A 10185-nucleotide genomic window follows, 5' to 3' on the forward strand; every position below is an offset into this window, starting at 1 on the left:
GCTTAGAACTATGGGCTAACTCGAGAACCTCACGTCTCAAGTCGGGATGTCGGGAACACATAACCGCCACGAAATCGTAGGCCCCCATCAGAACTAACACTCCAATCGGAGTTCCCATCTGTACCACCCGCGGCCTCATCTTCACCAAAAGCTCATCATCCGCCTGAGCCGCAACGATCCTCTCGTCGATAAGGCTCTACACGAATGTGTGCGATAACCTCATACGGCTCAACCACCGTAAGCTTCGCTCAAAATCGCGCACGAACTCCAACATCTCCCACTCGGCTCATCATCGGAGCCGCAAACTCAAAGCCTTCTTGCGACTCAACGCATTCGCCACAAGGTTTGCCTTACCAGGATGGTAAGAAACATCGAACTTGAAGTCCTTCAATGTTTCCATCCATCTGCGCGGCCTCATATTCAAATCACGCTGCGTGAAAATATACTTAAGGCTCTTGTGGTCGCAAAAGAGCTCGAACTCCTCACCATAAAGGTAATGTCTCCAAAGCTTTAATGCGAAGATGACGGCTCTCTCGGTCGTGCGTAGGGTAATTCTCTTCGTGTTTTCTTAATCGACGCGAAGCATAAGCAATCACCCCGTCCTTCTGCATAAGGACACAACCTAGACCAACGCGAGAGGCGTCGGTATATATAATATACTTAACCCCTTGCTCGCAATATTAGCACAGGGCGGACGTCAACTTGTCCTTCCGCTCCTGAATAACTCCGCCCGCTCACTCCAAGCAAACTTCAAATCCTTCCGTGTCACCTACGACAACGGTCCGGCAATCTTCGAGAAGTCCCGAATAAAGCGTCGATAATATCCTCAAGGCCAAGAAAACTCCTCACCTCGAAAATCGAACCAGGCTTCCTGCACTGCACCTACCTTGGCAAGGTCGACGCTATACCTTCCTTGGACACCACATGTCCCAGAACTTGACTTCCTCTTTCCGGAAATCACACTTCTTGACTGTGCGAAAAGCTGATGCTCCTAAGAGTACCCAAAACCGCTCTTAAGTGCTCCTCGTGCTCGCCGGCTCGCCGAATAAATCAAGATGTCATCAATAAATACAATGACGAATCGAAACAGAAAGGCCGAAATACCCTGTTCATCGATCCAAGAACACGGCCGGTGCGTTCGTAGTCCAACGACATCACAAGGAACTCATAATGACCGGAGCTAGTCCTGAAAGCGGTCTTCCGTCTTCTTCTCTGACTCTCAACTGATGATACCTCGATCGCAGATCAACCTTCGAAAAGTACCGTGCCCCCTTCAATCGATCAAACAGATCATCAATCCTCGGGCAAGGGGTACTTATTCTTCACACTTACCAAATTCAACCTGCGATAATCAATACACAATCGCAAGGAACCATCCTTCTTCTTCACAAAAAAAGTGCTCCCCAAGGAGACACACTGGGCCGAATAAAACCCAATTCTAGCAAACCATCTATCTCGCTTCCTCAACTCCTCCATTTCACTCGGAGGCATCCGATAGGTGGGTAAAGAAATGGGTGCCGCACCAGGCATAAGATCGATAGCAAAATCAATCTCACGCTGAGGAGGTAATCCAGGAATCGACTCAAACACATCTTCAAACTCCTGAACCACCGGTGTACTAACCAACGCAGACTCGGCCGAACTCTCCAACAGAGAAGAATAAAAATCAATACGAATAGGGTAATTGCTGAACCGGGAAAGTAACAATCTCGCCCTCAGTCCATGGATCGTCACCGATCTCGCTTCACAATCAATCTCACCGCATCCTCGTGAGCCAATCCATACCCATAATAACATCGTAGTGATAAGCGGTGCGACTAGCAAATCAACACGGATCGATCCACTTCCCGGATCGACCAAACAATCCATACAACGCTTGCCCAAGGCGGAGGACATCCCCGTAGCGGTAGTAAGCGTCACTCCGGTATAGGAACAGATCTCAAACCCAAACGCCTAACCGCATAAGAAATAAGAGCAGTAGTGGACCCTGTAGCCACTAGCACAGAAACGGGAATACCTTCTATATGCGCTGTCACCTCAAAGGACCTCGGCACCAAGTCAGACATAGGCGCTTCTGCTGAAAGCGCATGAACACGAGCCTGCTGCTGACGATTCGGCGGAGGAACCATGGGCCGCTGAGGTGGCCTGAAACCAGGAACTGCAGGTCTGAAGGATGGATGAGCTGGCGCTGATCGAAGAGGAGGAGGAGAAATAACCGGAGGCATCGGACGGCTAACCCTCTGCGGTGGAGTAAAACCACCTGCTCGCATACGGGAAAAGCAGAAACGGTCCAAGTGCCCAACCTTTCCACAATAAGAACATCTCAGATCAGCTCTCATCTGCTGAGCGGGCGGCGCTGAACGCCTAGGAGGAGAATCAACACGCGGCCTCTTGCCAAGGAAAGGTGCACCCTGGAAATCCGGTCTCGGCCTAGGAGGCATCGGTGCTCGCATGCGGGACGCTCTATCTCCGTCCTACTCTGCTCGCAAGGACATGCTCACTAGCTCCGCATATGAAGAAATGCCAGCACAGCAAATCTTCGATCGGATCTCAGGTCGCAGCCCCTCGGAAAAACGCCGCATCCTCATCGGCTGATCACCCAGGATCAAAGGAACATACCGCCCCAACTCAGGAAACCGGTTCTCATACTCCGTAACCGACAACCCTCCCGGCGGAGGCGAAGGAACTCACTCTCCTTCTCATGTCGTTACTAACCGGAAATACTTCTCGTGGAAGCGCGCCTCAAACGCCGCCACGACCACACGAAGTCCTCTTCGACAGTGCGAAGACACTGTCCCACCACAAACCGGCCTCCTTCTCAAACATGAAGGTGGCAAGCTCAACTGCTCGACCTCAGAGCAGTGTAGCGGCCTCAAGATCTTAGAGATGCGGTCAATCCAATACTCGGCCTCCTCGGGTCGTGAGAACCCGCAAAGTAGGAGGTCTCAAGCGCTGAATCGCTCGAATGTGCCGCTAACACGCACTGGCACTCCCGGATGGAGGCATAGGTGAAACAGTTGGAGTCGCCCTATCGACTGAGCAAAGATGCCACCATGGAGGAGAGGGAACTCCCGCTGCGCTGCGGCCGCCGCTGCTGGCTAATCCGCCGATCAACAACATCATCTGCCTCAAACCTATCAACAGTGAAGTAGAAGAAGGTGCATGGCTCGGCTCAGAAACCGAGGGTGTGACCGGAGGAGCCATAGGTGTCGACCCAACACCAACACGAGATGGACCGCCTGCGGATCTGAATGGCTATCGCTCAAGGGAGGAACCCCCTCAAGCGACTCAATCAGAGAAAGACGGGCCAAGTCTTCGAACCCTTAGGAGGCATCCCTACATTAAATCAAAGGATGCAACCTGTCCGATTCTAAGTCACATAATCCATCCACACAACAACAACACAACAGCACAACACCAAAACAAACCACATGCATTCCATTAACCAAAATCGTCGCAATACAAGTAGTGCAACAATACATGAATCACGACTAGGAAAGCATGAAAACAACAACATCTAACACTACAAACAACCACAACTACTACAACCACTAACACTACCACACTACAACAACTCCAACTACAAGCCAACAACGGCTACACACGAGAAAGAAACACCAAACAAAGCAAAGACGGCCACGACGATGCTACTCGTCAGACGGAGACGGAGGCGGAGCACCCTTATCCTCCAAGCAACACAGGATAGACTTCAAAGTCCGGACATCTTCTTGAACTTGTGCTTAACCAAGCCTCGAAGATCCACCATCTCTTGGCGAAAGCCGCTTGCCCTTCTTCAAGCCGTGTAAGACGGGCATCTCTCGCAATCTGCTCTGCGCCTCTGGCACCACAGGAGGAGAGCGATCACTCGAATCCTGTGCCCCAATCTCTTCCTCGTCTTGCTCTGCTTCTTCCTCAGACTCCGCACCACCTTCAGCATAACTCTCATCATCACTCTCAGACCCGGCCTCACCCTCAGAGGCAAGCCGACCAGAACCAACCTTCATCAGCTTAAGGGTCCTCAAGTTGATATAGCGAACAGGGACCGGCTTCTCAGCTCCAAGCCTATAGCCAAACTCATGTGCGATCTTGCAAATGAGGCGGCCAAAGGGAAGAGACTCGGTCCGTCTACTCGAACGAGCGATGAGAATAATCTGACGCAGGATGTACGTCGGCGCACACAACTTCGCATCCTGCCACCTGATATAGAAAATCTACCATCAGGCGCGTACACTCGCTGCGGTTGCTCCACCTGGGATACACATTGAACGTAAAGATGTGGTGAAGCAAACGGAAGTCGTCCGTCATGTGAGAAGCCAAAAGACTCCTATTCGGCTGCCATTCGACCAGACGACCACGGCGACGATCCCTCTCGCGCACACTGTCCACATTCTTCTCGCGGGCATGCACTTCCCCAAGTGGCACCTTCAAGAGTCGGGATATCAAAGCAACATTGACAATTCCAACTCGACCGCTACCACAGGAAATCTTGAACTGCAGAATCCAGCGAAGGCTCCCGAATGTTGGCATAGAAGGCCCGAACAGTGCTAGCATTCGCGCGATACTCGCCTTCGAACAAGGGACCCCAACCAGCCCCTTCTAGGCGCTCCAACAAAAAGAACTCACCAAAGAGCCGCGGATCAACATGAGCCTCAAAAAGGACTCTATGCCCCTCATAGACTCCATGCGACAATTCCGCCAACAAGGTCCTACTGACAGGAGCTCGAGGATCGAGGTCCCGCTTCGTCTGGAACTCGCGCGTGGCGGACGTGCTAGCGGCGGCACCTCTCGGCCTCCGTGCACGGGTTGGGCGGCTCGGCCCGGCTTCATCCACGGGCGCTCTCTTCTTCCCCATCAAGGAAAGAAGGGAAGAAATGGAAAAGATGGCCGTCACAATCTCAAAGAGGGCCATGAGAAATGAGAGAAAGAGAGAAATAGGAAGATGGTGAAGCTTCCACACAACTATGAGCCAAAAAGGGAATGAAAGGGCTCAAATGAGAGGGAAAAATGGAGAAATCAGCAATGGAATAGAAGATTTGAGAATGGGGTGATGGGTTTGCACGAAAATGGAAGGAAGATGAAGATTTGGGAGAGACTTGCGAGAGTTTGGAGACGTTGTTGCAGAAAAGGAGAGCTTGGAAGAGGGTTTTGTAAAGGAAAGAGGTAAAATGAGTGGATTTAAAGTGAAACCCGTGGAGGGTGGGCCACACAAGCCTCATGGACGATCGGCCCGCGTCGGCCGCCTGGCCCGCCGATCGGCGATCTCTCGCCGAACCGGCGATGGCATCGCGGTCTCTGGACATATCGGCGATGCCTCGCCGATTTGGCGAGGTCCTCTGGTCCTCCTTGGTCCAAATGATGTGGTTCCCCACGGGTCCCACGGAAAATGCCCCGATTGGCCCCTTGTGTAATTTGAAGTTTATCGGGTCATTCTGACAGACAAACAGCGATTTCTGGAAGGTTTAAAAATGAATAATGGGAGGGTAGACCATCTACACTCATTAATAGAGGGTCTAGAACAGGTTTCGGGTCGCTGTGTGTGATCAGGTAATCTCGGCAAAGGTTTTCAGGAAACTTTCGCCGATAGAAACTACGGAGCACAAACACAAAGCGATGATAGACCCGCACCCAATTACACTATAGTGGTGACAACGTGCGGTGTGTGACCATAACCTATGTCCGGTTTAATCCAGATCATGCTCGATACCAACTTGTAACGCCCGAAATTCGGGGTCGAGCATAACTCGACTCCCGAGTTCCAAAACATCACTTATGCAACATAATTAATGAATGATGTATGTTGACGTATTAGCACATAAACATGGGATAGATTAAGCCAAAACGCAGATATGATTCAGGATAAGTGAATAAAGCAAGCGGAAGACTTATAGTAAAATATGTGTACAAGTGTAAGTCCTTCGAATTACATATACAACCAGATCGTGTAAAAGTATTATTTATCAAAATTATAAGTACAAGTTACATCATTTTAGATCCCAAAATAGTAATCCCATAGGTCCCGCACAACTGACCGAGGCTCGCTAGAACCCGTCAGAAAACTGCATATAGGAGAAGGCAGCCTCGTCGTCATCCAGCTCCCGCTCTGCCTCAGACGTCGCATCCACATCTGCAACATCAGGGCCTAAGACAGAGTCTGGTGGGTGTGAAACACCGCCCCAGAAACGTGGGAGTGAGTATCAACTCAGTGGAACAATAAGGCACTGGTTAACATGTTATCAGTTCAATCAAACAATAATGATAAAGCAAGACAATTAAATAAATCCTAAGTACTCTTGTTAATGCAAGGATGAATGCAATATGATGCGTGCCCTCACGCGTACACCCTCGGCGTCTTCATCTTACGTTACGCATGACATCGCCTCAAAGTGCGCCACATCTACAAAGCACATGCAAATGCGGTGCATGGATATGATTACCAAGTTGTTATTAGTCCAATTCATACCAGATTGGGAAGCTAAGATACCTTCCTCATATCACCATCCAAACAGTGATCCATACTAGGGTCGTCAATCCTAGACATCTCATACGATCATATAGTTGAGGTCGTAGCAAAGGGCTCGTCACCAATCAATGCACGCCTTTCATGCCCTTACTACCACAGATCGGCTCGTCACCTCCTTGCGGTATCCGGGTATGCTCGAGGTCACTACAAAGGGCTCGTCACCAATCAATGTAGGCCGACAACAGCACGAATATAGTGTCCCATACCACCATAATCGGCTCACGAGTTTAGTTGCTCACCGGTCACTACGGGGAGGCTCGTCACCCCAGCGTAGGCCGACGGCTCGACCACGGTGTCCCATACCACCATGTCCGGCTCATGAGTCTTAGCGGATCGGTACCATGGTTATTAGGATTTCACTGGTAAGTTCGGTACCCTAGATTCAAGCAGAGCGTCCATACATGGTTAACATACACCGGACAATCGGGTTAGTTGACGAACTCGACTAGACGAGCGCACGTTGAATTGAACGACATAGAGTGCGCAAACACTCCGCGTGGCCAAACCACTGCCGCCAACTCAATACGACTCGGGTTCGTCTAATGCGTCTCACGTGGCGAAAGCAATCTCAACCACGACCCAAGGGTCAATTACCGATTTCTGGACTAAGGCATAGTCCCAAACATCCTACACTACGACAAATATTCATATGGAATGTAAAACAGTAATGGAACAACCACTCAAATCATGGTGCATACACATCTGAAGAATATCAATTTAACATAAATGTAAGCATAGGAATGCTTGAATTTAAATAACTTGGAATGTAAATGCATAAGGAAATCATGCGCATCCATAGGAGTATTGAGAATCACTTCTCAACGCCTGCATTTAGTGTAATCAGTTACACGTAGGTCATTCATGCATCTCTACAAACACTTAGCATCCATGGAACAACATACATGACGCATGTTGAAATACATGCACTTAGACAATTCCTTCTTCCAAGGAGTTGTCATACATGCATCTAGCATACATACATGACCAAAAATCATGGCAAACATAGTGCATATTTTATACGTATACGGTACTTTATAAATACACTTAGAATACACAAATCTCAACATAGCACATGCATATCAAGAAAGCAATGTAAACATAACATTTGACATGTGAAATCTCATCCATAACAAGAATAAATCACTATCCTGGGATTGAAAGCCTTGAAAACCATAACCTATACACTTAAAGTCCGCACCTTAAGCGAGGAAAGAATAGCCGAATTGATTTAGACGAGTTGTCTTCGTCAACGGTGGAAGAATACCCTAAAATAAGGATAGAAATGAGATACAACAACACCAAGTCTAATCTAAGCTCTAACACAAATTAGGGTTAGTTTAACTTACCCCAAAAGAACTCAGAACCGTCAGAGGAACGATTCAAAGTAAAGGTTCAAAGGTGAAGAAGAACAAGGAAGAATCAAGATGATTCACCAACCAATCTCTCTCACTAACTCTCTCTTTTCCACTCTCTTTCCAAGCTAGGGTTAGAGAAAATTCGTATGGAAATGAGAACTAGGGTTTAAGGACTATATATAGGCCTTAAAATGATGGAAATAACCCCTGGTCAAGGTATACTTAGGTTATAACCAAAGTACGCCTTTCTCGATCCAACGAAGCACTTGGTGGGCCTATAACCACGAAAGGTCGGACTTAAGCTCACCGACCATGGATCTAGGTCAGCCTGAGTTTTCGGACCGACCGGCTCTACAGATCACCGTGGCGACCACACTCAATTCAACGGTCACTAAATCTCGATCATGTCCACAAGCACTAGGATATGCCTGGGCCAACCATCCTGATCAGAGGGTGAAATTGGGTCAGAATCCAACGGTCAGAATGCTTAAAATCGTCGCGCAAGCGACACGACTCAGATTTCATAAAAAGCTTATTAAATTCCAACCGTTCTCACACTCTTCACTCCGAACTCAACCAAATCGACCCAGAACATCAGATCGACTTGATTTTTGAGGTGAAGACCAAGCCCAACTCAGTGACCGCAACAGCCTAAGATCATCGCCATCGGACTTTCGACGCGCGGTCTAGGTCCGATCCAGGTCTTCCAAAAATTCCCCAAAACAACTGGATTTAGCGATGGATCCCAGATTTCAGAGTAATGTAGCGCTCACTAATCTGCACGTTTAGAGCCATGCAGATACGATTTAAAGTGATTGATGCGAATTTCACAAGCAATCAAGTAAAGCGCTAATTACCCCAAAAACAACTACTTAAGGAAAGATTAGCACAAAAATTCCAAGGTCGTTACACTAGTTGGCACGAGTTCATTATTAGCATTGGCTACGATGGTGATTCCGGACTTCTTAGGGACCACTTGAGTTGGACTCACCCATTGACTATCAGATATAGGGTATATGATACCCACGTCCAATAGTTTAAGAACCTCGGCCTTAACCACTTCCTTCATGTTTAGATTTAGTCTACGTTGTGGTTGCCGAGCGGTTTTTGCATTATCCTTAAGATATATGCGGTGAGTACAAATCGAGGGATCGATTCCCTTAAGGTCCGCTATCGTCCATCCCAGGGCTCCTTTATGCTCAATGAGAGTAAATATGAGCATACTCTCCTGTTCTTTCTTCAGGTGGGAAGAGAACACCACCGGGTATGTCTCATCTTGACGCTCTGATGATACTAAAGGCAAGGGACGGACTCCACCAGGTATGTCTCATCTTGAGGGTATGCAATATTTGACCCTCAACAATTTCCATCTAATTTGAAATGTTATCAAATTATCTTTCCAACAAGCCTAATATTGCCCAAATATGATTTGTAACGAGGGAGTCATGACTATTTTTGTGAAATTGCGTAATATTTGAAATAGGACCGAACAGTTTACATATGCTATTATAGAATTTGATACTACTTTTAAAAGGTCAAATGGTGTCTAAATGAGATGATTTTAATATAATTTAAAAAGTCGTAGAATTATCTTTCCAATGAGCCCAAAATCACCCAAATTCGACCTCTAACGACAGAATTATGACCATTTTCATAGGATTGCATAATGTTGGAAATAATCATAAAGTGAGCTTGTATCAAAAGTGAATGTAAGATTACTCATGTTCATGTTCAAGTCCAGCACTGCACGATCCCATGAAAACAATCATAACTTCCTTATTATCTTTATTATATATCAGATTAAGGTGATTTTGAGCTCATTGAAAAGATAATTCGATAAACTTTCAAATGAGACTAGAATCATCTCATTTTGATACCATTTGACTTTTTAAATGTGAAGCCAAAGTCCATAACGACATTCGCAAACTGTTGTCTCATTTTATGCATTATGTAATCCCAAAAAAATAGTTATAACTTTCTCGTTATAGGTTAAATTAATGAGTATCAGACTTGTTGGAAAAATAATTTGACGAGCACTTTAATGACATTATAATAATTTTATTTGAACACTATTTAATCTTTTAAATTAAACTAAGCTCAAAGTTTAGCTCACAAATAATTTTTAAAAGCCATCTTCTTTTTTAGAAATAGAGTTAAAAAAATAAAAAAATAATTATATTTTTCATCTCACTTCTTTTCATTTTCTTTCCAAACAAGTTTAAAACTTATTTTTCTGTTGCAGTAGCTTGAATCAAAGAGAATAGACAGTAAGCACGATAAAAAAAACAAAAACAAAAAAAAAAAAACCCC

Source organism: Magnolia sinica, chromosome 1, assembly GCF_029962835.1.
Source record: "Magnolia sinica isolate HGM2019 chromosome 1, MsV1, whole genome shotgun sequence".
In the NCBI taxonomy this organism is placed as follows: Eukaryota; Viridiplantae; Streptophyta; class Magnoliopsida; order Magnoliales; family Magnoliaceae; genus Magnolia; species Magnolia sinica.